Source organism: Ranitomeya imitator, chromosome 4 (genome assembly GCF_032444005.1).
Source record: "Ranitomeya imitator isolate aRanImi1 chromosome 4, aRanImi1.pri, whole genome shotgun sequence".
In the NCBI taxonomy this organism is placed as follows: Eukaryota; Metazoa; Chordata; class Amphibia; order Anura; family Dendrobatidae; genus Ranitomeya; species Ranitomeya imitator.
The window spans coordinates 70,698,799-70,717,887 of NC_091285.1; positions in this window are offsets into that span (position 1 = coordinate 70,698,799).

Sequence of the window (19,089 nt, forward strand, 5' to 3'; positions counted from 1 at the left end):
TATACACAAATATATTATATGTATATATAAATATATGTATGTATGTACATGCATGTGTATATATTAATATATACACATATATTCATATAAATATATATATATACATATATATGTATATGTACATGCATTTATATACACACATATATTATATGTATGTGTGTATATATATATATATATATATACACATGTTTATATATGTATGTACATGCATATGTGTATATATTAATATATATATACATATATTCATATAAATATATATGCATACATGTGTGTGCATATATATATCTATATATATATATATATATATATATAATCACTGCATTTTTTTGTTCATAAGTAAAATGTAGTACATCAACCATGCTAGGTCCTATAATTGCATAAAAAAGCAAATTATGGGTTTATTGTTTTATGTATATTTTTAAAAAAGCTGCAAGAAAATAGTATAGCTTTCCTTTAAATAAATAATGCATATTTATTTTTTGTATATACCGTATATATATATATATATATATATATATATATATATATATTAATAGATCTTTACATTTTATTACTTTAATCATATATATTTTATGTCACTAATTTGCCATGAGTGATGTGTCTATTTGATGTACCGAGGTATTATAATAATTCATAATAATCCCAATTTCTTCTACTACCTAGAACAATTATATAGTTTATATCCCTTTTTGAGAATTAATATTACTCTTATTATTCACATTTCACTAAAAGCCAACAGATGACGCTATAAGCTCTCAGGAGTGAAGTGTGAGACTGCTGCTGCGGTCCGCTGGCCGTTATCGCGCTGATAGCTGACTGCAGCTCTATCACTACTTTTACACATTATGATTATTGTCTTATTACTTTAAAGTTTCTTTTGTAAAGTTTATTTTTTTTTGTGTTTGTAACTTAATTTGATATGAGAGGTTTGATGTTATTAGTAGCCAGTATTATTACTGTAGACTTTTTAATTACTGATAATAGCAAAATAATGAATAATTTCTAACAAGCAACTAAAAACGATCATACGGTAATTATTTAGTTGGTGGTCAATGCATGTAAGTCATCAGCTCAGTATTTGCCAGAAGCAGCAGCTGTAGTCCCTGCAGCTCTGACAAGGACTGCCGACAAAGCTGATCATGGGGGAGCCACAAGACACACGCTGGGACAAGTTTACAGATATGGCTTTGTCAGGCCAGCGTAGGAAGCGCTTATACTAGGGAGTCAATAGTGGGGGCATATATTGGTTGTCTATCTGTGCTTAGAAAAGGTGTCAAAAAGATATGATGAACTAATTAGTATTCTTTATGGGGAAAAAAGAAAGAAAGAAAGAAAGATAGAATGAGAGTTAGATATAAAGAAAGAGAGAAGGAGATAGAAAGAAAGACAGCGAAAGAAAGAGAGATAAAATGATAGAAAGAGCAAAAGAAAGAAAAATACGATGAAAGAAAAAACAAATATACAATAAATATAAATTTGCTACAATATGTAACATAGACAGATAGACTATATATATATAGAGAGAGAGATAGATAGATAGATAGAGGATAGCTAGAGAATATAGATGATAGATAATAGATAGATATAAATACATAGACAGATATTAGATACATAAATAAATAGATAGATGATAGATAATAGACAGATAATAGATAGAGATATAGATAGATAATAGATAAATACATAGATAGATAGATGATAGATAGACATGATTACATGTGCGCTAAGTAGGCATTTCATGGGCATTTTTATGTATTTCCTCCATTAAATAGCTGTACAGTTTCATTAGATTGTGGGGCTAGCCGGAGCCCCCTCCGCCCTTCCTCCCCAGCGATGTCTGCCACACATGAGGAAGAAATACCAGTTATCCAGGTTTGCTCTGTGAGTTCACACACAATAAAAGGTTTGTCAAAATGAAATGGTTAAGTGATTTTAAAAGCAATTGTTTAGTCCTGTGTGTTTGACTTTGTCTGTATTCAATATGGTGTTTATAGAGAGGCCCGAAATCCCTGTGAATCCCTATAAAAACATAGCCAAAATGCAGACTAGACTTTGAAGAATTACCACAATGTTTCAGTGGCATACACCCGAGAGTCAGGGCAAAAATACGCCTCCCCTACATGTAATAATCCTTATCGGAGCTTATGCCGTCAGCCTCTTACCTGCCCTAATATTAGGCCCAAATATTCCCAAATACGGCTGAGCTCAAACAACAGGCATCATAGATATCATTTACCACATTCTTTAAAAATAAACAGTAAAAAAAAAACAATTATGGCTCCAATGTAAAATATGAATTAATATTCAATAAGCAAAATTCTAAAATGTGCTTGCGGAATTTCACAGGCCATTCAACTGACTTAAAAATAAAACTATTTATTACTGAATATAAAGGTGACCTCTAATATTCATAGTTGTCGGAATAATAAAACCTTGGTAGCCAGCTAACAGCTCACTAAGACAGTATATAGGGGCAGATACATACTTCATTTCCAGCGCCTTGGACCCAATGCACAATCTATAACAGGACCCTCAGGTTCCCTCTATACAACTAACATCCATTCATGCTGGCGACGGTCCTCTACAGGGACGAGGGCTTGGGTACAACTGAAATTAGAATTGCCATGTTAATAGACCTACAGTTCAGAAACCACTTCTGTGTTCTTGGGTGCCAGCGATTGCCGTAGTACTTGCAGACATTATTCACCTGACTTCCAGCATTTTGTCACTTAAAACACTTAAGAAAATTGCCATTGTTGTAAAGCAAGCTAAGCCCTTTTTCATAAAAAATGCATTGAAAAATGCCATAATATTGATTGAAAATAAAAATAAAAAGCAATAAATTCAACAGCACAGGTCCTATTATATGTGTTTTTTTAGCTTGGATTCTGCACCAAACTTCAACAACACTCCAGCTCCTCTTCATGTCTAGAAGGACTGCACAAGTTTCTTCACATAAACCCGGAAACTTCTACACAAAAAAATTCTGAGAATAAGTAGTGTGTTACTTCTTCCAGTGGATTCCATAGAGATTAAATGGTGGATCGTCGCATTGAATGGGGCTGAGCCTTGTGCAAGTTCACAACTGAAACTCTACAGCACCTTCCACGGCAGAAATGTGAATGGTCAGCTTGGATTTCAGCTGCGGACATTATGGGTCAGATTAATTTGACATTAAATTATCTTTCGTGGTGGCATATTTCGTACCAGACCCAATAATAATTCATTGAGATGGATCCATCCTCCATAAATAAGCCAGTAAGCAATGAAAATAAAATAGTGTAAGATGAAATGTATTTTGAGTGGATTTGCGCAGTGATTTTACGATCTCCATAGCGTACAAATATGTTTATATACAATCATCCCCCAAAAATATTGTAAATGAGATGCACTGAAATTCCCCAAAAAATAATAGCAAACTTTGAAAGATCATAACATTTAAATGTAGGTTGAATACCGGTCCTCGACATTTTGGTAGATTTTGTTGCCGTTCCGGCATTTGATTAGTATTGTAAATCAGCAATGCTATACTTTTTTTGCACAACATCCATTTCTTTTCCTGACATAAAGGGGTTGACTGGGTTATCACAAAATTCGGCAGTCTATTCTCTGGTTCCAATGGCGAGGCCGAACACTCATGTGACCACAAGTATGCTATTTGCATCAAAGAAAAACGAATGAACCAGCTCACCCACAGCGGCATACAGCTCGGAACTCGTGCGGTCACACGTGTAGTACCGAAGAGACAATGGAGATGTGTTCCAGCTTCTATGAATCCAAAGATTCAAACGCTCAAGGCATCTTTTATCAAACTATAAAGGACACCTCGAGCATTTGAAACGCGTAACCATATCTTGTCGTGTGAATTTTGCCATTGCCATGGGGTATTTTTTAAGCAGCAATTTCTAATAATTTTTTTGATTCAAAGAAGTTAGAACACATCTCCTTTTTCTCATCATGCTCTTTGTATACTTCCAGCCACATTCCAACTAAACGTGCGCGGTCACTCAATACCATTACTAGTTGGAATGTGGCAGAGAGTATGAGTGTCACACACTTGATTAATCGGTCTCGCTATCAAGACCGGAGAATCCTCACTGTGCACAGTGTGCGCAACGTGAGGATTCACAAGTCTGCAGTCGCATAGAATGATTGTAGACTTTCATGAGAAACCTCTTTAAGCCTGCCATACACGATATAGAAGGCTGATAGCAGAATGATGGTCGGGAAGCTCTCATGCATAAGAGCGCTTGATGTTCTGGGATCTCCATATACGTTATAGTCCGTCAATATTGACAGGTGCAGCCAACATTGGTCTTATGAAGAGGGAATTGGCTACATCCAGTGATAGATGGGTTGACTGATAGGGTTCTCGTATGTAACCTCCTAGCCGGTGACAATGAGGGAGGGAACAGTATGGACACATGGTGGAGGCAAGTGTGTTCTGCTGTACTCTGGGGTTGGTGAACCGGGCATAACAATGCTTCTGGCATTACTTTGTGGCTGACACTTTGCCACTTTTATGAGTAATGTTTACCAGGAGTGGTTTAGAAGGTTTGGCTTGAGAAAGCAAGGCTGTGGCTTCTATAAGAAACACTTGTCTTGACTCACTATTTTGGCAGGAGGGGTGCTAGTTTACTTTCTGTCTCAGGAGAAGGACTAAAATCACTGTACATGTAGACTGATTATAGACAGATCGACTATACAGAGTTACTGACCGGACGTTGAAAAATTGTCACCCTACCGCCTTCCACTCATCACATCTGCAATTTGGAAAATGTACTTAGAAAAATTTAGAAAGTGATTTCCAGAATATTTCTACCCCATGTGTAGTGTACGTTTAAGCATTTCCATAAGCGCACACATCTACAAAATATAATAAATACATAGTATAAGTATAAAAGAGATGGACACACATACACACAATGGCTCGATAAGCTGGTAAGATACATGTGTCTTATACATGTGTCTTATACATGTCTACCAATGTCAGTATGTTTCATAGTAAGAAAGAAAACGGCCACTGTTCTGCACAGATTGGAAAAAAAATACTCAGCAAAAACTACGTGCTAACAGGTTGTTTTTCAACTTACATCTTAAATTTTTCTTTTCTGTCAGCATATCAAGTCTTACTCACAGTCCTCAATGAAAGTGTTGACAGGCCGAGAAGCGTCAGTGGGAATGGCGCTTGCATAATAGCACTTAATTATATCCTAAATAAAACACGTTGGGATGATTGCGATATTAAATAACTGTCAGAATACAGCTTTTGCTTGTGTTGTTTCTTGTAAATCATTCCTTCTTTATGCTGCATGGTTTCTGAAACATTTATTAAAAATTCCGAAAAAAATCTAGCTAAGAACTGAGCAGAAATACTAGTATGCCCATTCAGTGTCCGTGCTTTCAATTCATAAAATGCATTCTTATGGTCTCCGTTCACATTGCTTGTTTTCACATTGCTTTTGTTTTTCACCTTTGAGAACTTTCTTTTTTTTACATAAATCCATGCATATAGGGTTACCGTACTTATATTTTTTCTAATGTGGTTTGGATAAATCTTTTGCGCCATTTGTCTTCTATAGCCTCTGCTGGCTGCAGAATAAGCTAACTGAGAATTCATCAGTAACCTTGTTCTCTGACAGTCTTACAGGAAATTTTGGAACTCTTTGATCTGTCTTTTTCTGAGCTCCTTTTAGCTTACTTATAAACCCAGACTACATTAAAGTTGATTGTACAGTAAAACAAAGAGTCTGTAAAAGCCAACATTACAAAATGTGTCATTAAACTCAATAGCCAAAATGTTTCCTAGGCGGGCGTCACACTGGCATATTGCATCTGATGCGAGAGCATGGGATGTGATATGCTAATGACACTCGGCTCCTGCTCGGCTGCGAGCGGGAGCCGAGTGTCATGCGTCCATGCTCGGAGCCTCTCGCACAGAGCGGATTGGAGCACAGCTGCGGAGGAGGCGGAGAAACTAATCTCTCCATCTCCTCAATTGCCGGGGTCAGCGTTTAGCACACAGCACTCGGATGATATCTGAGTGATGTGCGCTGTCTCACTCGCACCCATAGGCTTATATGGGTGCGAGTGAGCCGAGAGTCGGCCGAGTGTCCGTGACAATCGCAGCATGCTGCAATTGTCTCGGACCGAGGAAAACGGCCGACAAAAAATCGGCTGCTGGGAGCTGCCCCATAGTGTAAGATTGGTCCGAGTGCAATGCGATTTTTAATCGCATTGCACTCGTCCGTTTAAGTCGCCAGTGTGACGCCGGCCTTAGCCCCAAATATGTGCATTTAAAAAAAAGTATCCCAAAAAATTGAACAAGCCCTTTAACACATTAACAACGGCTAATTTGTCTTTTTATGATGGTCATTAAGGGGTCTTAATCCTCAGTGCCACTTTTTAAGGACACTGAGGATTAAATGATTGGTGTGCCCAATTGGACAAAATATGTAGTGCCTTTTATGCTCACACCCTGCTGCATTTCCATGATTAACACTCTAGATGCTGCTGTCAATCACAACTGTGGCATCTAGATGGTTAAAAGAGGGAAAGGGTACTCATTAACCCTATCAGGACCTTGTGACCACTATTATTATTATTCATTTATATAGCACCATTAATTCCATGGTGCTGTACATGAGAAAGGGGTTACATGCAGGGTTATAGATATCGTTAACAGTAAACAAATTTACGATGACAGACTGGTACAGAGGGGAGAGGACCCTGTCCTTGCGGACTTACATTCCACTATTGTAGGTCTCCATAGGTGCCATGGCAACCTGAAGCAAAATAATGGAGTTGGAGTATGGTAGCCTGTTAGTTTCTGCCATAAGCAGGGTCTAACAGGCTGTGTCAATGTGAAGCTTACATGTTTCATGCACTGCAGTATTATTAGGAGTATTATAGTGTATTAGACAAGTGATGAAATTGAAAAATATTTAGGACCCACCGTGGCACCAAGTAAAAATGTGAAAAAATAGATCAATAAAATGTGTATAAATTTTAAAAAAAACGCACAAAAGAAGCATGAAAAAAATCAGGAAAAACAGTTTGGCCACCCAAACTAGAATTGAGCGAATATGTTCGGAAATGGTCACCAAATCCAAATTTGCCATATTTGTGGCATTTTTGTGCCCTATTCATGCCGAATTTATGTTTGACGATCGATTCCGGACATATTTGGTCAACTCCAATGACGTTCAGCTGTTTTAGGCGAATATTGCAAAAACAATATTCGCCGGCGATCGTAATCTGAACCGAATTTTGCAAAATTTACTCAACTCTACTCAAAACTCAGTTTTTGCATAAAAACAAGAATTTACAAAAAAAAACGTACACATATTTGATAATTAGTAACTAGTCCTCAACAATCTATTATTTATTCATTTTTAATACAAAAAATGTTGTTTTCTTATCATAGTGACACGCAAAAACTGGAATAAAGAGTAATTAAAAGTAATATGTAAAATAAAATGAGACCACTGGGAAAGGCAGCTAAAAATAAAAGTAAAAAAGTCACAGCTCTCAGAACATGGTAATGGAAAAACAAATAATATTGTTTGAAATATTATTTTTAATGTGCAAAAGTAGAAAAGCTTAAAACACCCTGTATAAAAGCACCCTGTATAAAAGTGGTATTACTGTGATCATCCAGACAAAAATAAAGTTGTCCTATGACATTTACCGTACGGTGAATGCCGTTAAAATAGAAATAAAAACAATTCCTGAATTACTGGGTTTTGTTACTTCTGCAACCAAAATATTTGAATAAAAATTGATCCAACTTATCTCACAAAAACAAGCCCAATTCCGCTTTGAGAGCTCAAAAAAATATCGCTTTCAGAATGTGGGGGAAAAAACTATTTTTGATTAAACTTATTTTTTTATGGTTTTCTACTTTTGCACGATAAAAACTAATTAAACTAAACAAAAAGTAAAAAAAAGTGACAGAAATGTGGTTGACCACAGTTGTCTGAATGCTTAAAGAGTTGGGACACCACAGAAACAGAGGTCAGATCGAGCCAAAACTTACTCCATCTGCCTCATTATAGTGAATGGTTCCACTTAGTTTTTCTCATTTTGGGGGGCATTAGACTGGAACCTTGCTTGTTCCAGATTACAGGATAAATGTGCATCAAACCTTATAAGTGATTTAAAAAAAAAAATCACATACCCCAAAATGGTACAAATAAAATATTTAACCAGGACTGTAAAAAATAAGTCCCCACTCTGGGCCATCATCTTTTAACATGAATATAGAGGGTTTCCATATTACTGGTGGCATAAAGGCTCTGGAAGAACAACACCGCTCCCGTTAAAAGAAATCCAGTCACATCTCTGGTCCCAAATTCATATGCACCCCACCATGCTGAGCCCTGAAGTATTCCTTAATCACACTTAAAGGGACACTGTCACCTGGATTTGGAGGGAACAATCTTCAGCTATGGAGGCGGGGTTTGGGGGTTTTTGATTCACCCTTTCCTTACCCGCTGGCTGCATGCTGGCTGCAATATTGGATTGAAGTTCATTCTCTGTCCTCCATAGTACACGCCTGCACAAGACAAGATTTCACCTTGTGCAGGCATGTACTACGGAGGACTGAGAATGAACTTCAATCCAATATTGCAGCCAGCATGCAGCCAGCGGGTAAGGAAAGGGTGAATCAAAAACCCCGCCTCCATGGCTGAAGATTGTTCCCTCCAAATTCAGGTGACAGTGTCCCTTTAAGGTACCTTCACACTCAGCAACTTTACAACGAGAACGACAACGATCCGTGACGTTGCAGCGTCCTGGATAGCGATCTCGTTGTGTTTGACACACAGCAGCGATCTGGATCCCACTGTGACATCGCTGGTCGGATCTAGAAGTCCAGAACTTTATTTGGTCGTCAGATCGGCGTGATTCGTCATGTTTGACAGCAAAAGCAACAGTGCCAGCAATGTTTTTACATGGAGCTAACAACTAGCGAGAACGATAAGTGAGTCACTGTTACATCACTGGATCGCTCCTGCATCGTTCTGGAGTTGCTGTGTTTGACATCTCTACAGCGACCTAAACAGCGACGCTGCAGCGATCGGCTCGTTGTCTATATCGCTGCAGCGTCGCTGAGTGTGACGGTACCTTTAGTGTCCACCTTTGTGGAACTACTATAGCAAGGCTGGCTCACTTCATTTATGGAGCGCATGTCTTTAGAAACACAAGATGGGCACGATGTATTGGGTGCTACAGTGGTATACCGTAATTTCAGCTTTAACTCTGCAAAATCCACTTTGCTTTTTTTTGGAAAACGTCACTAAACCCATAAATAAATAAATTAATCAAGGATTCTACTTTTCAAAATACTTGTGGGAGGTCTCTGTTTTTCTGACAAATTTGGGACTCTGCAAACCAACTATTCCAGCAAAATTTGAGTTCAAAAAGTGAAATATCACTCCTTCCTTCTGAGCCCTGCTATAAAGCCAAAGAGACATTGTGTTTCGCTCCGTTTGAGCCAGTATGCTTACATTCACTTTACCCCCATTCGATAATCTCAGAACAAGTACACTTTCCGAGCACTCTTCTAAGGCCGGGGTCACACTTGCAACTGCAATGCGAGAAACTTGCACGAGTCTTGCACCTCAATACCCGGCACTGCCGCTGGCACTCGGGACCGGAGTGTGCGGCTGCATTTATTTCTATGCAGCTGAAAGCTCCGGTCCGAACCACCAGCGGCAGTCCCGGGTACTGAGGCGAGATACTCGCTCGAATTTCTCGCTTTGCAGTTGCAAGTGTGATACTGGGCTAACTGGGAATATCATCCTTATGTCAGATTGCTATATACATTACCCCCAATAGTGTATGTGCATCCATATTTGCTTTCCTATGTGGGGCTACTCACAAAAGTCCCCATCCATTCTTCGTAGCTGTATGCTGATGCACCAAGCTGGCAGAGAGCCGCAAGCCACACATTATGGGCCCATGATCAAAAATCACAGGTTGGGTACTCCTGGTCTACAGAAAATAAATTTTCTCCATCATCACTGGCAGTGATTCTTTACTGAAAGAGCAGTGAGATTATGGAACAGTCTGCCAAATGATGTTTTAATGGATAATTTACTAAAAAAAGTTCAATGAGGGCCTCAATGCCTTTCTTGATAAATACAATATAATATTACATGTAATGGGTATTAGATTTTGTGACAAGATGTTGATACAGGGAATCTAGGGAGTTAGTCTGATGTTCTTAAAGGGACACTGTCACCTGAATTTGGAGGGAACAATCTTCAGCCATAGGGGCGGGGTTTTTGGGTGTTTGATTCACCCTTTCCTTACCCGCTGGCTGCATGCTGGCTGCAATATTGGATTGAAGTTCATTCTCAGTCCTCCGTAGTACATGCCTGCACAAGGCAATCTTGCCTTGCACAGGCATGTCCTATGGAGGACAGAGAATGAACTTCAATCCAATATTGCAGCCAGCATGCAGCCAGCGGGTAAAGAAAGGGTGAATCAAAAACCCCAAAACCCCGCCTCCATGGCTGAAGATTGTTCCTTCCAAATTCAGGTGACAGTGTCCCTTTAAGTGGAGTCGAGAAAGATTTTTTCCCTTTTTGTGGAAACTAGCATCTGCCTCATGGGTATTTTTCTTTCCTCTGGATCAACTTATTAGGACAGAGGTCACTTTTTTTTGGGATCCGCAAAAAAAGACGCACACATGAAAATCCCTATGGACTAAAATGGGTAAATATTCTATCTGAAAAACAGGGAAAGAATATGAACACGAAAAATGGAAGACCAAATGTGGCCTTAGAGTTGTTGGGTTTTGTCAAATTCAAAGTAAATTTTCTGCTAATGGTGTGTCCTGCCAATCGTGCGTTTAGCTCCAGGACCACTAGGCCCAATAGAGGCAGCTGCATTGCCTCACTTAGTGTTATAGTGAAGCGAAAATACGAATATAAAAAAACGGGAAAAAATGCTTATTTCTATATGGTTCCCAGGATTAGCGAGTCCTGCTGCTCTCAGTGTGACCTGGCAACTCTGATGAGCGGAATGATGCTGTCGTCACCTCTTTTCGGAGCATGTAGCATGAGCCATGGTGGCTGCTGATAAACCTATTGGATCCTCAGAACGAGGCTTTGTACAATGGATTTGGGGAACATCGTGGGAAGGGTTGGACTATGTCGGACCTTCTGGGACCTTTTTCTTATAATAAATTGGTGAACGAGAGACATTGACTTGTTTTTATTTCTCTCTTTTTATGTGTTTTCAGGTGTCCATTTGTAGACTACTTCGGATTCCCTTGACTACGCTGGACCGGCATAGGTTTTCTCTTTAATAAATTGGTGAATAAGGAAAAGTGTGGGGCAGTGTTTTTTAAATAATGTATTTTTGTGTGTGTTTTTATTTGTGATTACTGTGTTGGTAATTGGGGTGTCTGATAGACACCTCTCCATTACTAACACCAGGGTTTGATGTCAACTGTCTTTTTGCACACGTCAATGACGTCATAGCTGACATAAGCCCCAACTACCATTACCCCAATAGTCATTGCACCAGGGCAATTGGGAACAGCAAGGCAAAGCGCCAGATTTGGAGCATCTCAAGTAATGCGGCTGAGGGATGGTATTTTTAGGCTGGGAAGGGAACAATAACCAGGGACCTTCACAGTCTGATAATATTAGAGAACAGCAGTCTGTTTTGTTGGTTTCCTAAAAAAGGGGGGACCCCACATAATTTTTTCCATGTATTTATTACTTTAAACAAGATGAAAAAGCTGTAGCATAAACTCCACATGAAAGACACTAAAGGATGCGAGTTCATAATATGCAGGGGGCTTGAGAATTTATATATCTGCAGAATATGTATCTTACTTGATCTATCTTTTTCTATGATATACAGTATCTAATATCTTTCTATCATCTACCTTTATCTGCATATAAGATTGCTTTATTAGATTTGTAAACTCGCTTTCAGTTACATAGAGTATTATAGCATGTAAAACACATTGCATTTGGATTGCATATACATGTCACACGGATGTTAGGTGGGGAAAAAATCACACACACTCGTGTAGCACTCGCACAACATATAGAATGGCATGCACATGACACTCATCAAACTTTTCAGGATGATCATCGGAGCGATTCTTTTCTAAGTTTCTAATAAAAGTCGCCATTTTCCGAGACCTGTAGGTCTCCCTTTTTCATGATCTTAGCCTGAGAGAGGGCTTATTTTTTGCACCCTAAGGCTTCTTTCACACTTGTGTCGGTACGTGTCCGTCGCTAAGCATCGGCGCGATGTACCAACACACGTTGTGAAAATTTGGCACGATGTGGGCAGTGGATGCACTTTTTCAACACATCCGCTGCCCATTCTAAAGTCTGGGGAGGAGGGGGCGGAGTTCCATCTGCGCATGCGCGGTAGGAAATTGTGGATGCGACATACGAAAAAACGTTCCCTTGAACGTTTTTTCGTGCCGATGGTCCGCCAAAACACGACGCATCCAGTGCACGACGGACGCGACGTGTGGCCCTACGTCACGATCCGTCGGCAATACAAGTCTATGGGCAAAAATGCATCCTGCGGGCACATTTGCAGGATCCGTTTTTTTCCCAAAATGACGCATTGCAATGGATTCCAAATGACGCAAGTGTGAAAGTAGTCTAAGCTGATGACGTTGTTGATACCACCTTGGTGTAGATGCAATGTTTTGATCGCCCATTATCGCATTTTATTGCAATGCTGCGGTGACCCAAAAAAAAAATTCTGCCTTTTTGACATTTTTTCTTGTTACGCTGTTTACTAATTGGATTAATCATTTTTAAATATTGATAGATCGGGCCATTCTGAACTCGGCAATAACAAATATGTGTATTTTTTAAATTGTTTTATTGTGAATAGGGCGAATGCGAGGTGATTTAAGCTTTTATTTTTTTTATGTTTTTAAAAACATTTTTTTATCTTTTCCCTTGCTTCCCTTTCTGATTGATTGTGCCACACACAGCAGGGCTTCAGCTCTGCTTTATGTAGCTAAAATTATCACTGGGTATGAGTGTCCACCAGCTATCCAGAAATGTCAACCAAAGGGGTCTCCTTCAGACCCAGGGTTGTCATGCCAACCCATCGGCAACCAGCGGTCAAGGGTACCTATAGCTCTAAGGTTGGAAAGGGGTTAATGATAAAAAAAGATGGAATTAAGAAGACACCAGGCGATGTACTGTAGTGCAGCTGCACTGGCCATTGAGAAAATCTAGCAAATGCCAGTTCAGCCCTAGAGTTTGGGAGTTTATGCCCTTTTGTGCCTGCGCTCTATGTGCCATGATAGGACTTGTGCTATGGGGCCCAGTGATTTCTTTATATGCCCTTGCATTATTACAATAAAGAGGCACTGAGGGTCATTACAAGATGGATGCACACTGGGGAACATTATAGTCCTCTCTCGGAAAAGACCGTTTGCCTTACAGGGAAAGCACAGAAGGCATTATTGTTATTATTAGAAAGGAAGTTTGTAAAATTATAAGGAATTATAGCATCGTTATTATCATGAAGGGAAGTTATAATTATACGGTAGTAGAGGGGGGCACTATTTCGCTAGGATACTACATAACTCTATATAATGGTAAAGAGAAACAGGGGAGCATTCTTACTATGAAAAAGTACAGAGGAAACATTATTAGTGAGTAGGAGCACAGAGGAGGATGCTATTATGGTGTGGGGTGAAGAAGGAGTGTTCTATTACTGTGCAGGACACAGGCGGGCATTGCTACTGTTCTGGATACTGATTACATCATTCCATGGTTTGTGTAGAGGTGGGGGAATATGAGCAGAGGGCAGGAAAGCGATAAGCCAAAGTGGTCTCTGTGTTACATTTTGCAGGGACCAGTTATGGATGGAAGACTTGCTCATGTTGGTCTGGGCTGTATGGGAAAGAAAAGGGAAAATTAATGACTACAATCAACGAAAACATCACTGGATATTGTCATGTATTAAAAGAGGCATGGACTCGCAGAACAGGAGCATGATATTTATTAAGATTTATTTCTTATTTATATCTTGAGATTTATTCAAAATTATAAAGCATTAGTCGGCCTCACCTGCAATATGTAGATCAGCTCTGGGCACCAGTTCATAGAAACGATGCTCTGGAGTTCTAAAAAGTACTTACAAGAGCCACAAAGCTGATGAAGGATCTTAGTTATGAGGAAAGATTTAAATAATTGTATTTATTTAGTCTTAAGAAGAGATGTCTAAGAGGTGACATGAATTACTTGTACATAAACAACCCATAGAAAGGATTGGTCAAAAACTATGTTATGTAAAACCTCCTCAAAAGACCAGAAGTCACTCCTTCTACCTGGAGAAAAAAAGGTTCAATCTCTGTTGGAGTCAAGGTTTTTTTAACCATAACAACAATTCTGTTCTGCGGAACATCCATCATCAGGAGCTGGTCACTTTGATTTTAGAAGAAAATAGCCTACAGCAAACACTTATGTATATGTATAGAATTATTGTTCTAAATAGTCATCCAGTCAATAAAAACTTGGGATCAAGAGGGGAAAACTTGATTTTTAGGGTAAAAAGGACCATGTATTAGGGATGTAAATATATCCCATATATGTAAACAGTTGACTTGTTTTTATTAAAGTCCAAACTACCGTATGTATCTACAGTATGTAAAACAATAATACCATTTTCATAAGTTATAAAAATATGGTATATTAGGTAATTGTGCCGATAATGTCTGTAAAGTGCTGTGGAATTAATGGCGCTATATATGTGAGTAAAATAAAAATATTAAATAAGCAAGTTGTATGATAGATGGGATTTGACAGCTCTTAATGTACCCGTTACACTATCCTACTACTAACGAAATGGCCTTTGTTTCTCCAGCGATCAGTCCAATGGTAGAGTAAAATATAACTTTTATTTATCCATTAAAAAATTCCGGGTCTCTTCAATAACAATTTTGCATTGTCAGTCCCTTATGGACGACATGTTTCGACACTCCGTGTGTCTTCCTCCAGGTCCTATCATACTGCTGTCACCAAAATTGACTGTTTTCATAATACAATGAAAGCACTTATTTGCTGGTTTTCAGTCTGTTGTGTAATCATTCAGAAGATAAGCATTAATATCATTTTTGAATGATTTCCACATTGCTGCTCTTTATATCCTATAGTTGCCCATTCTCTCAAAACCCTCACCATTGCTATTTGGATCATTTATTTGGATCTTCTCTTAGGATATTTCGTGCCTTTCAAGATGAGCTGTTGAGTCGACGCATCAGTGGATTGACCTTGTTATGATGTTCTATAGACTTACATTGTAAAAGCAACTTCAAGCTCTGAAATAACCAGCAGTGTGATCCAGCAAATCGGAATTTTAGACGTGGACTGGAGCAGCATTGGAAATCAGGGAAGAGGGAGATCAGTAATTATAATGACACCTTTACACCACATTACACCATTGCCGAGCACAGTCTCTATAGGGCCCTTGTGCAAGGCCTGCATATAGGTCAATTGCAGTCCAATAGCCCATCAAAATGCGCAGTGTCTGGTTTCAGGGCGCAGCCATGCCCAGCAAATTAGGTTTTGTATACAAGGGTGTCCACATGGGATGCATTGAGAGACTGCTGGCCAGCTCACCTAATTGAATAGTATGGGCGTGACTAATAGGCTGAGAACTAGACACTATGCATTACCTACATGTGAATAGTGCCCTATACAGGCCTCTATTGGGCAAATCTACTGTATAATTGTCTAAGGGTCACTTCCGTCTGTCTGTCTGTCACGGATATTCATTGGTCGCGGCCTCTGTCTGTCATGGAATCCAAGTTGCTGATTGGTCTTGCCAGCTGCCTGTCATGGCTGCCACGACCAAGCAGCGATGGCCACAGTCCGGCAGAAAAATGGCCGCTCCTTCCTCCCCGCAGTCAGTGCCCACACAAAATGGCCGCTCCTTCCTCCCCGCAGTACTCCCCTCCAGTCAGTCAGCGCTCACACAGGGTTAATGGCAGCGGTGACCGCAGTGTAACGCACTCGGTTAATGCTGCTATTAACCCTGTGTGACCAACTTTTTACTATTCATGCTGCCTATTTTACTATTCATGCTGCCGCGGAGACACCATCACGTGTTTCTCAACGCAAGCAATAAATAGCCAGGTCTTTCACCGGGAAGGAACAATCACGGGAAGGGCAGCATCCAAATAGGAAAACCACCTATGCCAAAACATGGTATCCATCCACAGACAGCTGTTTCGGGGTATTTTCCCCTCATCAGTGTGGAGTAGGAAACTGGCTATTAGGAGCAGTGCCTAGTAAAAGGACTATAAACATAAGGAAGAATGACCTCGGGGAGTTGATAGTGACAGGTTGAAGAGGTTGGTAAGGCTTGGGATGAAGACTGTGGTAAGGTTTGGAATGAGGTGGGATGTTATTGTGTCAAGTTTACAGGTGGTGAGGCAAAGTCTTCAGCTGAGATGAGAGGAGAGGGAGGGGAGGCTGGTGGATGCATGAGAGAATTGAAAGTACCCCATGTACAGTAATAATGTCCCCCGAAGTGCTCCCATGTACAGTAATGGCCCCAGCATTGGTGATGTGAACAGGCGGTCACGTGACTGCAGGTATGCAACTTCTAGTCATTTGTTGACTACACTTTCGGCTTCTCTCAATTCCTTGTTATTGAAAAACGCCAAACATTTCTAGTGGCACGTACAAATAGCAAACATGCACTTGCATGTCCGCCTAATTGCACCTGATCAGACTCATGGCAGAAGGCGCACTGCACCTTGTCATGATTTGGCAGTCTGCAGTCACATAGGTTGACTGCAGACTTTTGTCCCAAGCCTGGACTACCCCTTTAAAGGGACCCTGACAGGTGATAAAGGCTGCTCAAACTATGTGCAACACGTACCAGGCCCCAATTGTCTCACCAGGTATGTTTGTCTCTGTAAAGCTGCAGCGTTTTAGAGAAAAACATACTTTTAATAGGTACTGGAGAGCAAGCGGTGCTGTGCACTAGTCCAACAGACAGGTTCCCGGTGCCTTCTCCCCAGCCGCTGACAGTGACTGACAGGTCTCTGCTATATGCGCACGTAGGAAGACACTTGTCAGTCACTGTCAATGGGTGGGGAGAAGCTCCCGGGACCTGTCTGTAGGACTAGTGCACAGCACTGCTCGCTCCCCAGCAGCTATTAGTATGTTTTGCTATAAAACGCTGCAGCTTTAGGGTATGTGCAGGTGTTACAGTAATCAGCAGCGCTTTGGTTCAGCACATGTCCGCTGTGTCCAAAGTGCTGATGGCTTTTGACCGCAGGTGACTCTGTGTTCATTGAACCATGCGGAATCACCGTGTCCAATACATTGTACGGGTGAAATTTATCTTGTGGGGACTCACTTCTCCGCAAGATAGACATGCTGCGGTCCGGAAAGACGCGCTGCATGTCTGTCTACGTGGGTGATCTGCGGACGTCTCTAGACGCATAGTGGGCATGGGATATCTTGAAATCCCATCCACTATGCTGCATCATCTGGATGAGGCACAAGTACACAGCGTCCAACCCACAGCGTTTACTGACTGTGCACATACCCTTACAGAGACAAACATGTCTGCCTGGGACACAACAGCCGATGCTGATAGACGCTGTACAAACCATGAGTGGCCGGAATCACCTGCCAGGATAGCTTTAATAACTTTATTTATAACAATAATAAGTCACTTACTAAAGCAGTATTGCATATAATGCAGTTCATGCTAGGGTTACTGTATGGGGGCTTGTTATACTAACAGGCTGTAAGAATAATAAGCCTCCCATCTCCCCATCAACCCCCCAAACAGCACTTATTACATGTGATGTCGTGCTATGCAGTGCAGAACATTAAACACTGTAATAAAAAGTATAATAATAAGCCCCCCTCGGCCTTTCCTCCCTACACCACCCCTTCAGTCCCCACCCTGCCCCCATCCTCTCATATTCACCCCCCCAGTGACCATGATATACCTGCATTTAATTAGCCTAATACATTCTGGCACCCTCAGATGAAGTTTGTAGGTAGGTAGTTTATAAATGGCACTGGCAATGTCTGATCCAAGTGCTGTGGGTAAAGAGAATGAGATGAGCTCAGGCCCAGGCAGTGTCTCTGGGGGAAATCTATGGTGGGCACTAGGACCCAGGGGAGGTCGTGCATGAAGGAGAGCACACAGGAGCGGAGCTGACTTCAGCACTGACAGCAGCGCCTGTCAGGAACTTATCAGGTGAGCTCTGGCCTCACATTGCACTGCACTGAGGACTCTGCCACTGTGCCAGCCTGTGTGCAGAGTTGCAGGAAGATAGGGGAGCAGGCAATTTACCATGCTCTTCCTCAGTGCTGCCAGTGTGGTGTGCCCCCTCTGCCCTTCCCCCAGTAGCTACGCTATTGGAGGGAGTTGAAGCTCCGAGTTGTCAAGCGACAGCCTCAAAATCTTAATGATTTAGAGATGATCGACAAAGAGGAGTGGACCAAAATTCCTCCTGACATGTGCGCTAACCTCATCATCAACTACAAAAAACTTCTGACTGCTGTGCTTGCCAACAAGGGTTTTACCACCAAGTATTAAGTCTTGTTTGCCAGAGGGATCAAATACTTATTTCTTACTACAAAATACAAATGCATTTATATAATTTAGACAGTGTGATTTTCTGGATTCTATTTTTGATATTCTATCAATGTTAAAAATTAACCTACCCTTAAAATTATAGACCGTTCATGTCTTTGACAGTGGGCAAACTTACAAAATGATCAAGGGATCAAATAATTAATTCTTTCACTGAAGTTAATATGGAAATGGTTGTCTTGGAGAGGGCCATGACCAATTCCCAACAGTTTGCCTATGGGGAACAAACCTGAAGACTATAACCCTGATCTAGAGGAATTCTGTGGGGCAGGTCTTAAAGCTTCTATTAATAAACCACTTATACAGCTCTTGCAAAAATTAAGAGACCACTGCAAAATGTTCAGTTTGTCTGATTTTTCTCTTTATAGTATATATATATATATATATATATATATATATATATATATATATATATATATGGTACGTATATTTTTGAGTATCCGAATTTCCAAGCAA